Source organism: Elephas maximus, chromosome 6 (assembly GCF_024166365.1).
Source record: "Elephas maximus indicus isolate mEleMax1 chromosome 6, mEleMax1 primary haplotype, whole genome shotgun sequence".
NCBI lineage: Eukaryota > Metazoa > Chordata > Mammalia > Proboscidea > Elephantidae > Elephas > Elephas maximus.
In genome coordinates, this window is record NC_064824.1 from 11,279,409 (window position 1) to 11,297,907 (window position 18,499).

The 18,499-nt window shown below is 39.5% G+C and overlaps 1 protein-coding gene across 1 annotated transcript in view; it reads left to right on the forward strand.

Annotated features, from left to right (window-relative positions):
• The window catches only part of CNTNAP5 (contactin associated protein family member 5), a 1,201,383-nt gene that overhangs the window by 1,168,641 nt on the left and 14,243 nt on the right, over positions 1–18,499 (forward strand). The gene's annotated exons all lie outside the window — the stretch shown is intronic.

The following is an 18,499-nucleotide window of genomic DNA, read 5'->3' on the forward strand; positions in this document are numbered from 1 at the left end:
GATATCCCTTTTCCTTTCCAATGGCACTGCTATTGATTTGTTTACCCTTTTCCTGGGAATCTGGGCCAGTGTTGTAAATGTCAGTGTTGACAAGGTAATGAAGTGAAGAGAATGCGAGCTAAGAGTAATGAACTCCCTGCAGCAACCTTTTAGGTGCCTCTCCCAAAACTGGTGAAAATAAAAGTGACTAATTGGTCACAGCTGAAAGGAACAAGGGACCAAGTGGAACAAGTGCAGATTGGAATTCTAGATGCTTTCGCATGGGGAAGGAGAAGACATGGTAGCACCAGGAAAATCACGTGGCCACTTGGTAGTCATTCAGTAGTCCACCGGGATATTACCTTTGAAGGCTGCTATTAATGACAATTGAGTATTAAAACAGGTTGGGAGGGTGAGAATGGTTTCACAACTCAGAGAATGTAATCAATTTCACTGAATTGTACATGCAGAAATTATTGAATTGGTGTATGTTCTGCTGTGTGTATTCTCAACAGTAAAACGAACAGCATTTTATATATATATAAAAGTTATTTTATATATATACGTACATACATATATTTGTATATACACATATATATGTGTATATATGTATATATATGTGTGTGTATGCACACACACACACAACAGGCTAGAATAGCATGGAGCTTATTCCCATTAGAAGTGATTATTGAAAAAAAAAACAAAACCCATTGCCATCAAGTCAATTCCAACTCACAGCAACCCTACAGGATAGAGTAGAACTGCCCCATAGGGCTTCCAAACAGTGCCAGTGGATTCAAACTCTCGACCTTTTGGTTGGAAACCAAACTCTTAGCCACTATGCCACCAGGGTTTCCAGGAGTGGTTATAAAATGTCTAATTCTTGGAGAGATGTAATCTCAATTCCTGGATTTTTCCTTTTAGTTTCCACCAGGATTGTTGCCAGTGATCAGTGACAGGACAAAGATCCTGTAGCTAATATTCTAAAGTTCCCCACCTCTTGGTAATAAAGAGTTACATTGTCTGCGTCCAGTGGAGAGGATAAACAAAGAGATCATTCTACCTAGGAAATTTCTGATTTGAGTTCATTCCCTTAAAATGAACTGCTGCCTGCTCTAATCAACCCAAAGACATGGATATGTGCCTTATTTATTTATTTTCCATTTGTTTCCTTTCCTCTTTCAAAATGTTTCCACAGAATATAAGCTTTGCAAAGGGCACATCTTTAACAGACAAACATTATATAAATATTTTGGATTAGGAAAATGATTCCTGCCGTTATTCATAATTTATTCAATGAATGTCTCTTAAGCACCTATAAGGCAAGGTATTAAGAGCAACTATAAAATTTTAAAGAGGTGTAACAAAGCAATCCTTGCTCCCAAAGTGATAAAACACATATCTGTGTAGATAGGACATTTATTTAATAATTACAAGTAATTTTGACAAGAGTTATACAGATTGAACGTGCTTAGGGTTCCTAAGAGGAAAGACCAACTGAGATGAGCCAGAATAGTGTCATGGAAGAGATAACTTCTGACTACAAACTTGAATCACAAGATTGATCTCAGTAGACGGAGTATACTCTGGGAAGGGAGAATAGTATGCACCAAACAAGACAGCAGGAAAGCTAAGCTCTGGGAACAGGAAACAGACCATCTTCAGAGCATCTGATACATGCAGGTGAGTGGAGAGTGGCAAGGAAAACTGGGACATTTCGTTGGGATGGTATTCTAGAAATCTCCAGAAGCCATTGTATAGATAATGGAAAGCCATTGAAGGGAACCCTCATGGTCAGAGCTGCTGTTTTAAGTCTCCTTGTGAGAAGCAGATAGGGTGGAGAAGAGACAGAGACTAAGGTGGAGGTTATTCTAACACTTCAGGCTGGAACAGGCAAGAGCCTGGGCCAGCGGGGATAGCAGTGGCACTGGGGAGAAGCAGGTGAATGTTGTGAAGTAGAAATTGGAAGATTTGTGTAATTCCCTGGGTAGGTGGGTGGCAGAGGTAAGGGACTGAGACTGAGCAGCCACGTGAAAGGCAAAAGAGCTGTTGCTTTGACCAGTCATTTGAAAAGTAGACATCACAATGGATCGTAAAGGTAATACTTTGCCCTTCTTCTTTAAGGCAGCCGTCTAGGCTAAGCTGCTTCCGAATTTGAGAAGCCTCTATGTCAAGCACAGGGAGAAGAGCAGCAGAGAGACTGTGATGGGACCTTAAGAGTGGCATTTCCCATCAATCTATCCGCTGCATGTGACCTAACAATCCCCATCCCTGTTTGCTCACAATTCCCCAACCTCTATTTCTTATCTGTGTATGTAGCTGCTTCCCTGGGGAAGACGGTGGTCTTGAAAGGCAGGGACTCTTTGTTATCCATATTCCCATCACCCCACCCCACAGCACAACCCTTTGTTCTGTTTGTGCTCCTGTGTGTTCTTTTGATTAGTGTACTGGACACAGAGTGCCTGGTGTCAATTGCAGGGGAAACGCCTGTGTTGGTTTCCCTGATTTTATAATCACACCAGGGTGACTAATCATTCTGGTTTTCCCAATACTAAGAAATTTCCTGAAACGCAAGTGTTTCAGTGATAAAACCAAAATAGTCCTGGGGAAACCAGTTTGGTTGGATAGCCTAAACCATACTTAGTTTAAGAGTTCGAATAATTTGGCAGAGTCTGTACTCAGGAATTTGAACAACAGATGAACGACTGAGTCTCGCTTTTTTTACAGCGACATCTGACGCATTATTTCTAGCTTATGCAGAGTAGCAGTGCCTTTCCAGCTGAGAAGTGCTATGCAAATACATAGGTTCCAAATGCAAATGGCATCAGCTGCTTGAACAAGCAGCTGTGTGTATCTTCCATTCCTTGGGACCTGCAGAGATTATTTTGCATGTTGTTTGGAGTTGGGGGCTCTGGGCATGTGTGTTGGTGAACTGATTCTCCCAAGACATAAACAGGAACTTTTATACACAGGAACACCAAACTTAGCCCTTGGAAATTAATATATATGTGATTTCGAGCTTGAATTATTTCCTCTTATCACGGAGTATAGTAACATATGTGTGTACGCATCCATGTGTTTGCTCATCTCTGCACTGTCACTTCTTCCAACTTGCTTTTTTTATGTTTATGTCATCTGGCCTCGTTCCTTGTAGAAGCTTTCCTCAGATTTCTGATAATCCTGGGATGTCAGCTCATATTTAAGAATGAGTAGCTAAAATGTATTGACTGAGAGCTACACCGATGGAGATGGCTAGGCCTTCAGCTAGTCTTTGTGTTGAGGTCATTCATCTTGGGACAGGTGGATTTCTTAGGAAAGAGTCGTCCAATCTTCTGCTTGGAGGGTGAGAGATTCTGAAGGTCATGTTGAGAAAGAGAGTTGGTGGATCTCAGGATCCACTAGGCATAAGTCCACATCATTCCCATTTTTCAGTAAGTATTTTTGATCTTAGCTGTGGCTGTTTTCTCCATCTACCTGTCAAACCTTAGTGCCATGTAGTTGTTGTTGTCAGCAACGATCAAGTTGGCCCCAACTCATGGCAATCCCATGCACGATGGAAGAAAGCACTGCTCAGTTCTGTGCCATCCCCAAGAGTGGTTACAAATTAGACCATTGTAATCCATAGGGTTTTCATTAGCCAGTTTTCGAAGGTAGATTGTCAGGCCTTTTTTCCTTGCTGTCTTAATCTAGAAGCTCCTGTGAAACCTGTTCATCACCACAGCAACACACAAACCTCCACTGACAGATGGGTGATGGCTGTCCATGAAGTGCATTGGCCAGTAATCAAACCTGAATCTCCCACAGGGAAGGAAAGAATTCTACCACTGAATCAGCAATGCCACACTCCACAGACTCATAGCACTTCGTTATTCATTTCTCCAAGAAGTATGGGTAATTGAGGGAGAAAAGTGTGCTGTTAGAAACTATTTTCTCTTGCTCTAGGATTCCTGACTTGTGAGGGGATTGTTGTAGAGTTGGCTGAGAAAGAACAGAGAAACATGGCCAATAGGAGAAAATATAAGATTTGTTACAAAGAATTTGCTTACACAATTGTGGAGAGTGGGTACAATGTCTAAATTTGTAGGAAAAGCTATCAGGAGGGGCACACTGGAACTCTTAGTCATGAGTTTAAGTCACAGTTCACGGGTGGGATGTCTTCTTTCTAAGAAACCTTATTTCTACTCTTAAGGTTTTTCAATTCATTGAACGAGGCCTACGCAAATTATCTGGGTACTACTACCTGTTGTCATTGAGTCGATTCCAACTCATAGCAACCCTATAGGACAGAGTAGAACTGCCCCATAGGGTTTCCAAGAAGCAGCTGGTAGATTTGAACTGCCGACGTTTTGGTTAGCAGCCAAACTCTTAACCACCATGCCACCAGGGCTACATATCTTGGATAATCATCCTTAATTAAACTCAACAGTTTATAGATGTTAATCATACCTACAAAATACCTCACAGCAACACCTAGATTAGTGTTTGATTGAATAACTGTTAACTATAAATAAATAAATAAATAAACTGTTAACTATAAAAAAAATTATAGCCTAGCCAAATTGACATATCAAAAGATCATCACACCATTGTCTCTTTTGTTATTTATTTTTAATTGAGATGATGTTCATGTAACATGTAACATAAAATGAGCCACTTTAACCCTTTCATTATTAAATTTTTATTTAAACAAAAATGTGTTGCTATGTGCTTTCACTAATTATGGCATGCTGATTCAAAGACTGATTTGGAATTTTTGATTTGAGTTATGAATTTTGAGATATATGATCTAATAATACAAGCCACCAATAAGAAGAGTGACACTGTGGTGCCACTGATCCGTGGTATGACAGTACACCAATAAGAACTAAATAGTTTATTGCAAGTACCTTTCCATTAAATTGCATGGGAAACCTCTGGTCTTCCAAATATGATACAGAAAAAACAAAACAAACTCAGGGCTCCCCAACTATCACATATTAAAGCCATAATCATGTTTACAAAAGGCAAAAGTTTACAAAACGGACACATCCAGGAAGTATTACCCAACAGAGTGCTCAACCTACACTACAATGAGGCTCCAACTCTCGTCTGCTGAGCTTCACGTGTTTGTAAAGCAACCCACCTTGATGCACAATGCATTAGAACCGGAATATGAGGCCCAGAGGCATAAACGGTGGCTGGTATACCGTTGCACCAATAGTAACAAAAGTGTTAAAATGTATAATTCAGTAGCATTTAATACAGTCAAAATATTGTGCAACTATCACCTCTATTTCCAAAACATTTTTATCACACACAGAGGAGACCCTGTACCCATTAGTACTCACTCCCCACTCCCAGCTCCTCTCAGACCCTGCCAAGTACTGATCATTCTGTCTGTATTAATTTGCCTCTCCTGCATATTTCATAAAAATGGAATCATACAATATGTGTTTTTTTGTGTCCTGTTTTTTTCCAAGTAGCATGATTTTCGAGATTCATCAAGGTTGTAGCATGTGTTAGTACTTCATTCCATTTGTATGGCTGAATAATACTACATTGTATGGGTACACCATCACTACTGTCTGTTTCCAGATTTTTCCATCAGCCTTAATAGAAGCTTAGTGTCCATTAAGTAATGAAAAAAACCCATCACCATTGAGTCAATTCCAACTCATAGTAACCCTATAGGACAAAGTAGAACTGCCCTATAGGGTTTCCAAGGAACACCTGGTGGATTCGAATTGCTAACCTTTTCATTAGCAGCTGTAGCTCTTAACCACTACACCACCTTTTTCCTTCCCTCTCACCCAGCCTTAATAACCACTGGTAAACTTCCGTGTCTATACATTTGCCTATTCTAGATAGTTCATATAAGTGGGATCATGTAGTATTTGTTCTCAGGATTGTTTTTATAATCAAATAATATTGTATGTGCGTGTGGGTTTGTGAGCATTCATGTGTGCATTTATATGTTTGTACACACACTGCTTAGCACAGTCACTGCCTGGATGTTTAGATGCCACATAGAGGCACAGTTACAGAAAGGGAATCTGAAAATGGAAATGGAAGAAAGAATTCTTGTGAAATTCAGGCCTGAACTAAAACTAAGCAGGTGAGGAATTCCATGCCTCCTACCTCTCTCCCCGTCTGCAGCTTCTTGCTCCCTGGCACAGGGGAGCCCCTGAGTTAAGTCACAGTTCTGGAGAGAAAGGTACTGCAGAGTCAGTGGCGCTGAGATGGGGTAAGCAGGCAGGACTCAGTTCCAGAGAAGCCAGAACTGCTTGTTTGTTTTGCTCTGTGAAAATAGGATGAGAAGTCATTGCTGGTTTTAAACACCGAAGGGATGAATTCATAAATATAGATTTTCTCCTTGTCTTTTCTAAAAGGTTTTTTTTTTTTTTAAGCTGTGGTATTATATTTTTGAAAGACTGTGCTTTGTTCTAGAGCCTTAATTGTAGAATGGGATATTTTTGTAAGCACTCACTCAAGTGCTTCTGCATGATATAGCTGGCATTTATTGATTAAATTAAAATGCAAATAAGCTTCTTATCTCTTACAGCTAATGCCAATAATTGTGATGATAAAAATGGCAGTGAGTGCTTTTCTTCTCTATTATCATTGTATCACGTAAAGTTTTCCCTCTTGCTCGGCATATTCTTTTTACTTTTACTAAAATATTTGAGTTATTTAAACCGAGATAGTCTTATCTCTGCTGTTTCCAGAATGACAGGAATACGTATTATAAACAGATTCGTATATTGTTACTTTTCAATATAATTACTGAGTGTCAGTCAACTATTACTTGTTTCCCCAGGTCTATCCTCTGATATCTGTGGCTTCCACGGGAATGAACTTTGAGAGAATTAGAAATAACATATGAAGAGTTCTGGACAATAGCTCTTTGAATTAGTTGTTTTTGCCCTGATTTGAGAGATAGGGAAATTAAGATTCAACAACTTGTCCAAAGTCACTCTAGCAGATGCTGTTGGTGCCCCCATCCTATCCCCTTGACTTTACCACTTCAATGCCAGCTATTTACAACTTCCAGCACCTTATTTTCCTAAGGGCCTTTCCTGGCAACTGACACAAGCTTTTACCAGCCTACATGGCAAACCAGAAGTGCCAGAGATTTAACGTCTGAGGTTTTTTTTTTTTAGGAACAACACTCAGCCCAAGATAATGTGAGCTGGTGCGCTAATGCCCCAGCTTGGTTGCCATCAGTTGGGATTATCCTGACAAGTGTGCTCCTCATTGAATGCTAGATCTCTCCAGTGAGTTTCCGCTCTAGTTGCCCAGAGGGCTGGTGGTTTTGATAATGTACCCTTTACCAGTTTTGTCTTCACCACACTATGTTATAGTCTTCACCACACTACCAGTGTTCTCTTCACTTCCCAAATAAACTACGTTTGCTTTAATGCCTAATGCCTGCCTTGTAGTCTGCTTCTGGAGGAACTGAAATCAAAATTGTCCCTCATCCATTCAATAATTGGCTGACCTCATCTATCTATTGGTCTGCCTGTCTATATCTATCTATTATCTGGAAATTCATTTCAAGAAAAGAGTTATTTTTGATGAGTTCTATATTAACCTCCATAAAGATTCTAATGCCTAAGTAGAAGGACCAAAAATTGGCTGCTATCGATAAAGAAAAATTGAACAACTGGGGACTGAATTGAAGGCCAGACGCAGGCAAAATTGTCCCATTGGTGAAGAATGTATTCAGTGCTGCTTTTGTGTGTGTGTGTGTGTGTGTGTGAATTTACCTCCATTCTGGTGCTAACCTGTGTCATGTTGCACTGTCAAGGTTCTCTCTAGTTAGCACTGCCCACTGCACTGACTGTGCACACCAGTCCAGGGAGACTGAGATCATCCACCTCTAACACCAGATGTGTGGTGGACAAGAAATCCCACTCCATATGCAAGTTCTGTTCTTTGGATCTCTCAATTTCGCTCCCCTGGTTCGGACCCCAGATCCCAGCACAGCTCTTGCTCTCTCATCCCCACTTACCCTAGGGCTTGGTATTTCTACTTTTAAAATATGCCCAGATATTAATATTTTGGTGGCTAAAATACAATGATAATTTTCATGTGTAAATATTTCTAATCAGTAAGGTTGGTAATTGCAAGAAGTTTTCAATTTGCACAGTTACTGAGATTGGCTTGCATGTATGCAACTGGCATTATTGATTCCTTGCCCCACATTCATGTTGCTTCCCTTTCCCTTGCCAACAGAACTCCAATTTTGCTCAAGTATCCATGCTTCTCTATGAAGCCGGGTGGTGCTCCTGGGATGCACATATCTCTACTGTAATCCCCAGGAATTCATCCTAATTGCTCTAAGCCAGTGTTTCTCAAAATCTGTCCCAAAATCTTTGGGGGGGGGGTCCTGAGACCCTTTCAGGTATCTCACAAAGTTAAAACTACTTTAACAATAGATCCTGTTTACATTTCTCACCCCTGTGTTCTCACACCTGTAGGGTGGAGTTTTCCAAGGCTGCATGACATGATAATGTCATCACTTGGAAGACTAATGGAATGTGTGCTTGTTTTAAAACTTTCTCAGTTTTAATTTCTAATACAGTAGACATCAATAGATAAAAAATAAATATAGATAGGTACTTAAAATCCCTTCAGGATTTTATGAAGTAAAAGGGTCTTGAGACCAGTTTGAGAACTGTTGGCCTAAACGAATGACTATGGTCCATTTCTCTTGCCAGTGGCTGGATTAAGCATAACATATGATACAATCTGACCAATGAGAAGAAGTCTGTGGAATGGAGAATGCTATGTGGGTCAGAGAAAGTATCCTCTGTTCTTAAAATAAGACACAGGATGAGAGCCTTTTTTTTGTTTTTTTTTTTGCTCCTGAACATTGTTTTATCTGAATGTGATGGCTGGAATTGAATGACCACCTTAGTCTAGACTGAGGATGTGACAACCTCAGAGAGATAGAGCCTTGATGTCCTGCACCAGAGCCTTGCCTGCCTCAGGGCATGTTGTTACCTGAGATCATCAATCCTTATATTGTCTAGATTCCTGCAAGTTGGGTCTTCTATTACCCACATTAGAAAACCTTATACAAATGAATTATTCACTATATCTACCTCAATAAACCAAAAAATAAGTATCATGAAATCACCCAAGGTGACCAGTGTGTCTTTTACAATCCTTGGGGCTTTTAACTTCACAACTAGTAATCCCAAGTCACAGTAGAATACGTTTCTACTGGTTATTGTTGGAATCTGCTAAAAGATTGTTGGCTCATGTAATCCCACTAGTCATGCTCATTTACTTTAAAAGACTAAACAGCTTAGCGTAAATAATTACACCTGAGTTGTCTGATTGTGACACCATATCAAATAAATAAATTAGCACCCTGAGAAGGGTTTGTTTTGTTTCTTTTCAATTCCAAAGGAATAGGTTTCTACATTAACTTGCAAGTCCTAGGCTTAAGGCCAGACAAATGATTTTTATATGGAAAACAAGCTGGATTGGCACAGGGAGGATGTCTGATACTTAGAATATTAAATATTGGATATGTTGTTAAAGATTCACTGATTCACTAGTCACTGTCCTATATCCATACAGGTGCTTTTACATAATGCATGTAACCAAGAAGCCCAAGTAAAAAATGAGAAATTCAGTTCAGCAGCCAATTGACAATTGAAATGATGGATTCTCAAATAGTAGTACTTTGGTTTACTGAGTTGACTTGGTTAATTTTATTTGTGGGTTCGTGGCTTCTTGAATCAATACTGTAAATATAAATTATATATGTATATATCTTAAGGAAGAGTCACGATGCAGGATCTAACATGTGCCAGATGCTGTGTAATGCAGACCAATGCCAACATCCAAAAATATTTATTTAGCAACTTCTATGTCCAGGGTGGGGTCCTGGGGTGCAGTGGTTAAGAGCTCATCTGCTAACCAAAATGTCAGCAGTTCAAATTCTGCAGCTGGTCTTGGAAGCCCTGTGGGGCAGTTCTACTGTGTTAAGAAGCAGGTATGTAGTGATGTACACAATAGGTGCATTGTCTTCATGAAACTTACGTTCTGGAGTGGTACATAAAAGATAACCAATAGCACACACACACACATACAGACACACATACACAATTACAAAGTTTGCGGAGAGACTTAGAAAGGAAACTAACTGATGGCCCCCAAGCCCACTACTGCTGAGTCAATTCTGACTCGTAGCAGTACTGTGGGACAGAATAGAACTGCCCCATATGGTTTACAAGGCTGTAAATCATTACAGAGCAGACCGCCACATCTTTGGTGGGTTCAAACCACTGACCTTCCAGTTAGCAGCTGAGCACTTTAACCACTATACCACCAGGGCCTCTAACTGCTGGCAGCGCTAAAGAAGAAAAGTGGGAGGAGGGAGAGGGTGTTCCTTAGTAAAGTGCCCAAGGAAGTCCCCCTTGGTGAAGGGGCACTCAGCCTGGGACCAAGGAAAGAAGTGCATCATGTGTGCCACACTGAGAGGGAACCCTCCTTGGCAGCTCATAGAGCCCATGCACGGGCCTGACTGGTAACATGCAGGGGACATTATGAACACGATAGCCACTATGATGAGCAGCGACAAAACTTACACTCACATTCCATACAAACAGTTCATTTAGCTTCAACTAACAGCATGCTGAGAATCATGAAGAGAAATATTCCACATGCACTCTTGGCAGAGCTCGAAGAAATGTTAATGAAGTTCTAATCCAGATTTGGCCTGCTTCGTCAAAGAGAGAGTTCTGCATAGCATGTCGTAAATGTGAATGAAAACAGGAAGAAACTATCTGTTTAGAAATAGCCAGAATGAAGGATTTTAAAATCTATAAATGTTCCTGATTAGGCTGTGTTACTGTGGATGTTAGGAATTTTTTTTCATGTATTCATTCATTTACTAATGTTTATTAAGCGTTTTCCTGTGTGTCCGGCACTGGGTACTAGCGGATGGGGATTCAAACCTAAAAAAGTACGAGCTTCCTAAAAGCAAGGAGCTTCTGATCTAGTAGGGAAATGGACTTGTAAAAATCACTGTGAAATAAAGCTAGAGTAAGAGATGTCAGAAACACACTTTGGGAATATGGACGAGGAGGCCTTGAAATCTACCTGTCTCCTGCATCTCTCTTTAAACTCAACATCTTGCTTTAGTTAAGACGGAATTAATGTGATTTTTCACGTCTTAAATGTGATGCCCTTTGTCCTGCAGGGCTTGTACAGACTTTACTTTGTGTCTAGAACATTCTGCCCACCTGCTCATGCATGGTTATCGTCTACTAGGCTGTTCACAATTTATTTAAATTCATTTATTCCAAGCATTCTTCCCTAAATAAGTGTTTATCAAAGTGTGGTTAATAAGAATTGCATACAGTGCCTCTTAAAATGTAAATTTCTAGGCCCCCACATCAGACCTACTCAATGAGTAGAGGTCCCAGAACTGGGCATTTGAATACATTTTCCTGGAAGTTACTATGCACATTGTTTGATCACCTCTTCTGTAGACTTTGACAGGGATCTGTGGTTTCCCAGACCATAAGACTGGAATCACTGTTGGTCTATTAAATTAATTCTCCAAAATAACTGCAAGCTTATAGAGATAAGAGCCATGTCTGCTTGCTAGTTATTATAAGTCCGCTGCCTAACATAGAGCCCTATATGCCATACCAGTACCAGTTGCCATCGAGTTGATCTCAACTCATGTTGACCCCATGTGTCAGGGTGGAACTCCGGCTAATATTTTGGAAGTAGATCACCAGCCTTTTCTTCTGAGATCCCTCTGAGTAGATTTGAGAGGCCAACCTTTTGGTTAGGAGCCAGGTACAGTAAGCGTCGACACCACCCAGGGACTCCTTGTATGTCATAATCCAAACAGAAAACCACTGCCTTTGACTCAGTTCCGACTCGTAGTGACCCTACATGACAGAGTAGAACTGCTCCATGAGGTTTCCAAGCAGTGGCTGGTGGATTTGAACTGCTGTCCTTTTGGTTAGCAGCGAGCTCTTAAATACTGCACCACCAGGGCTCTCTCATTTTACAAGGTTGTAATAATTACATAAGGAGATACAAACAAGGGCAGCACGAACAGCATAAAAGCACTAAGCATTACTTTTATACAGTTTGAGGTTCTCCTTTCGAGATTAAAATTTTATGTTATAAAGGAAATATGTCCCAGTAACTGGATTTTTTTTTTCCTCCTTCTGCTCTACATTATTTCTATTTATTTATTTATAGTGCTTTAAGTGAAAGTTTACAAATCAAGTCAGTCTCTCATACAAAAAGTTATGCACACCTTGCTATGTACTCCTAGCTGCTCTCCTCCTAGTGAGACAGCGCATTCCTCCTCTCCACTTTATTTCCCATGTCCCTTCATCCAGCTCCTGTCCTCCTCTTCCTTCTCATCTCGCCTCTAGACAAGAGTTGCCCACATAGTATCATGTGTCTACTTGATCCAAGAAGCTCACTCCTTACCAGTGTCTTTATCTGTCTTATAGTCCAGCCAATCCCTGTCTGGAGAATTGACTTCGGGAATGGTACCAATCTTGGGCTAACAAAGGGTCCAGGGACCATGACCTCCAGGGACCTCCAATCTCAGTCAGACCATTAAGCCTGGACTTTTTACAAGAATTTGAGTTCTGCATCCTGCTATGCTCCCACTCCATCATAGATTTTCTGTTGTGTTCCCAGTCAGGGCAGTGATTGGCAGTAGCTGGGCGCTATCTAGTTCTTCCAGCCTCAGGCTGATGGAGTCTCTGGTCTATGTGGCCCTTTCTGTCTCTTGGACTCACCTTTACCTTATGTCTTTGGACATGTTTTTTATAAGCTGCCAAAGAGTGTCTATGTCAGTAGCCAAGTGTGTGTTTTTACTGAGAAACATGGTTCTTGGACTTTGGATTCTCCTGGTTAACTTTTCATGCTGTTTCTTCCTTATCTGAAGGCCACAGTGGACTCTGGAGGTCGGGGGGAAACTCCTTATTTCTATATATTGCTCACACCTTCCATTAACATTGTTTTCCAACATTTATATTTTATCTCGTTTCGGCGTTTTACTTTCATTTGCCCAGGTTGTATGGGTCTCCATGGCTTGTATTTGGACATTTCAGGATTCAAATGTCATAAATGGCTTTTGACATATACCAAATGTCATATTACATCCTAGAGAAATACATATTTTTAGCAAATAGCTGATCTTTGTTTTTTTTTCTTTTTTCTTCTAGTATCTGGGGCAGGGGTGGGGGAGGATACTGCATGCATAAAATTAGTCTGGATTGGCTCTATCGCTTTCTTCATGTCAAACAATTATGACTCTTTGAAGTGTTGCACCTTTGTGGGTTTGAATTATTTCTGTACCACTTTGCAGAATCCACTTGGTTTCATGGAGTGCATAGCTTTAGTCAGAAGAACAGGGTGTTTGCAAATAAATGTAGAAAGTCAAGTTTAAAAATGCCTGAAGAAGTTAGTAATAAGTTAAATAACTGAGTTAAGGTTTGAGTACTACCTTTAGTCAATTGTGAGTCAGTAAGACGTGAAGACTAAGGTGCACCTGACCCAAGCCGTGGTGTTTTCAATCACCTCCTATGCATGTGAAAGCTGGACAGTGAATAAGGAAAACCAAAGAAGAATTGATGCCTTCAAATTGTGGTGTTGGTGAACAATATTGAACATACCATGGACTGCCAAAAGAACGAACAAACCTATCTTGGAAGAAGTACAACCAGAATGCTCCTTAGAAGCAACGATGATGAGACTATGTCTCACATATTTTGGACACGTTGTCAGGAGGGATCAGTCCCTGGAGAAGGACATCATCCTTGGTAAAGCAGAGGGTCAGCACAGAAGAGGAAGACCCTTAATGAGATGGACTGACACAGTGGCTGCAACAATGAACTTGAGCATAACAATGATTGTGAGGATGGCATAGGACAGGGCAGTGTTTCGTTCTGTTGTACATGAGGTCTCTATGAGCTGGAGCCAACTCAACAGCACTTAAAAACAAGTGAAAATTTAGTGAAAGACTTCACAGCAAGCAGATCAGCATTTATATCATAGTTTCTCTTATGTGAATGTACTATTACTTGGGCATGTTGAAGGAAAAAGAAGTTTGGAACTGATGAAGAAGTAGGAATAAAATGTGATAATAATAACAATAATTATTTGTTATCATAATAATAAGAAAACAGTTGACATCCAGTCAAGTCATACTCATGGCTGATTTTTTGGAAGTAGATCATTAGGCCTTCTCTCGAAGTACCTCTGATTGGATTCAAATCGCCAACCTTTTGGTTAGTATCTGAGCACTTAACCATTTGTGCCAACCAGGGAATAATGGTAATAGTCAGTGCAAATATGGTCACTGAGATGTGAATCATACTTTATTATATTTATTTGTGTCACTATTCAGGAGGAGGGTGTTATTATCATGCTTTTACAGCTGTCCAAATTGACTCCCAGAGATGAGAAGACACTGATGGCTCCCTTATGGGTCAAACGTACAAGACCCTGACTCATCAACTCAGATATGTCTAATCTGCAAAACCTGTGCTTTTTGGCATACCATGCTGCTTCTGCATCGGCACTTGAGAACAGTGTGGTAGAATTTAATGCACCTCACGTGCTGTAGTTCCATGATATTTAAAGTGTGTTGAGAAGGAGAAACCAAGTCAATTTCAAATAAGAGAACTTGGAAATGCCATAGATTTTTCTTTGTAAGATACACGTAGTTTCTCAAAGTGGTAGTATGTGTTGTGAAAAGAGACCCTGTAATTCTCCTTGTCTGGATGAGACCGTTATAAATCAGCAGAAAATCTTGCGGAAAGGGAGACAGAGAGCACTGCTCTTTTCAGCTTTGGGCCTTTAGGTGTGTTCTTATTATATCACCTACTGAATAACCACATTCACTGCTAAGTTTGTCTTCGGTGTTCATCTTCCAGCTCAGCACATAAAATAAATAGTTCCATCCTCTGACTCCTTATGAATCTAATGCAATTGTAACTTTAAAAAACAAATCAAAATAGATTAGGAAATGTACTAAGTCTTTAATATAATACAAAATTCAGCAAATTCTATAATGCATTCAACCAAAATAACTCGTGCTTTCCTTAGTTTTTGTAACTTATTTCCTCCCAGCTAATTAATTGTAAAATTATGTTACTCTGTGAGTTTTTGGAAGGTGTTTAGGGAGGCAGCATAGCTTAGATAAAATGTTTGACATTTAAAGTCACAGAGGCCTGGGTTTAATCCTCAACTCTGCACACCATCTCTGGCATGTCATTTAACGTCTGAGTCTCAGATTCCCATCTGTAAATTTTGAATGATAAATAACATGTATTTGGAAGAGCTTTTGAGAGGAATAGAAATAATATTTGCAAACAATGATTACAATTTTATAAAGTAGTAGCTGTTGTTAGGTGCTATCGAGTCAGTTCTGACTCATAGTGACATTTTAGGACAGAGCAGAACTGCCCCATAGGGTTTCCAAGGAGAGGCTGGTGGATTCAAACTACCAACATTTTTGTTAGCAGCCAAGATCTTAACCGTTCTGACACCAGGGCTTCATTATATGTAGATAGCCAATAAATGGTGAATATTGAAATTTTTACAGCTTTTTTTTTAATTTTGGTAAAGAGTTCTCTCCTACAAAATATTATCCAACACTATAGAATCTGTAGGCTGAACAAATAATCCTAGAAGCCGGACTATATGAAAAAGAACGGGGCATCAGGATTGGAGGAAGACTCACTAACAACCTGCATTATGCAGGTGACACAACCTTGCTTGCTGAAAGTGAAGAGGACTTGAAGCACTTACTGATGAAGGTCAAAGACTATAGTCTTCAGTATGGATTACACCTTAACATAAAGAAAACAAAAATCCTCACAACTAGACCAATAAGCCAGATCATGATAAAAAAGAGAAAAGATTGAAGTTGTCAAGGATTTCATTTTAATTGGAATCACAATCAATGCCCATGGGAGCAGCCATAAATAATTCAAAAGATGTATTGCATTGGGCAAATCTGCTGCAAAGGACCTCTTTAAAGTGTTGAAGAGCAAAGGTGTCACCTTGAAGACTAAGGTGCACCTGACCCAAGCCATGGTATTTTCAACTGCATCATATGCACGTGAAAGCTGGACAATGAATAAGGAAGACCGAAGAAGAATTGATGCCTTTGAATTGTGGTGTTGGTGAAGAATATTGACTATACCATGGCCTGCCAAAAGAATGAACAAATCTCTCTTGGAAGAAGTACAGCCAGAATGGTCCTTAGAAACAAGGATGGTGAGACTGCATCTTACATACTTTGGACATGTTGTCAGGAGGAATCAGTCCCTGGAGAAGGACATCATGCTTGGTAAAGTAAAGGGTCAGTGAAAAAGAGGAAGACCCTCAATGAGATGGACTGACACGGTGGCTGCAACAGTGGGCTCAAGCATGACAATGATTGTGGGGATGGTGCAGGACTGGGCAGAGTTTTGTTCTATGGTACAGAGGGTCACTATGAGTCGGAACCGACTCGATAGCACCTAGCAACAACAAGAACTATAGAAGAAGAAAAAATAATTTAGAATCATTTTTTTTTTTTTTTTTTTTGCCTCTCCATCCACGTAAGAATCTGAGAAATCATTCTATCAGGTCTCATTCAAAAGTATTTTCTCATACCAGGGACTCTAGTTTTCTCATTTCTTTTAAAAAATACCTCGAAATTTTATCCTTATTATCCATCTAGTATAAATGCACTTCCCTGGAGATAAGACTTACTCAAAACATTTTTTATTTAAGGAAAGAATGTCGTTTTCTGGCATTTCACCTGATTTATCAATGTGTGTATGCTTCTACCTGGCACTTGTATTTGTGGCAGTCACTACAGTGATGCTCTCCAAAGAACTTGGCACTGACGCAGGCTTCTTTCCAGCTGAGCTCTGGGGATACAATCTAGCACTTTTATGTTAGACCCTTAAGGCATAGCTATAATGATATGCCATTTTCTACTGCTATGTAATCCTACAATGCAAAAACTTCCTGCCAAGTGGAACAACTAGAATAGAAATAATAAGAACGTTCATGCATTATGAAGAATGTAACCAATGTCACTGGACAACTTGTGTACAAATTGTTTAACGGAAACCTGAACTGCTGTGTAAACCTTCATGAAAAAAACGATTTTTTTTTTTTTTAAACTTCATGCCAGATTATGCTCCCTTTCTTTTTTCTGGCTCTTTCTCTAAATATTTCAGACTTTAACTCTACCCCTTTATAACTACCAATCAGAAACTCAAGTATATTCTGAATTACAGCTGAGTTCCAGGGCCACTCACAAAAATAGAACCTGATCTTTATAAGATTTTTTTTAAATCTGGAGGGCTGTTATGTAACAATGTGTGATAATTTTTGTATGAAATATAGCCATTTTAAGGTCATAATAAGAAATAAATGTATGTCTTCCTGTCATGAGTAAGTGAAAAATATGTACCACCATTGCAGGATATTTATTTGAATATTTGGGAGACAGAAGCTTCTTCCCTCATCCTAATGTTCTTTACATTTGAGGCAGAGTGTCAGTTCATAAAACTATTGGATTTTCATTATCACCTGGAAAGTCCTTTAGAATCTCAGACATGATGTGGTAGGTAGGCTAATGACCCACAAAGATATCTACATTGTAATACCCAGAACCTACGATATGTTAATTTACATGGCAAATGGGAATTACGGTTGCTAATCAGCTAATGTTAAAATAGCGGGATTATCCTTGGTTATCTAGGTGGGACCAGTGTAATACAAGGGTTCTTAAAAGTGAAAGAGTGGCAGAAGAAGAAAGTCATAAGTAGATGTGACTATGGAAGAAAGACACAGAGAGATGAAACATTGCTGGGTTTGAAGATAAAGGAAAGTAACCGTGAGCCAAGAATGTAGGTGGCCTCTAAAAAAAAGCCTCTAGGAGCCGGAAAAGGCAAGGAAATAGATTACCCCTACGGCCTTCAGAAAAAATAAGCCCTACTAACATCTTGATTTTAGCCTGGTGATACCTGTGTTGGACTTCTAACCTACAGAACTTCAAGATAATAAGTTTGTGTTGTTTCAAGCCAAAAGTTGTATGGTACTTTATAATAGCAGCCTCATAAAACTAATACAGATGGCTTTTGTATTATTTTGTTTACGAAGAGAGGAAAGAGATTTTGGTGAAGTTTGCAGGAGTGTTTTGGAAGGACATTAAAATGAGGGCATACATTAGAAAAGATAACATTAAGCATTGTTATTTTCTTCCATATTCTCTTCATCACATCTCTTCTTTAAATTTTTCAACATAGTGCCTGCTTGGAGATAATAGAGGCATTCTTTGACCATTTATGAATAAAATTAAGTTATGATCTACACTGGTGGATAGGAAAGCCCCGCCCCTTCCTGAAAATAAACGTATTATTATGATAAAATAATTATTTGAACCATGTTAAAGCTATTACAGCTTAAGAAAGCATGGTCCATCATGCATTATATTGTGATCACTCAGTTGTATATAATTGCAACACAGCAATTT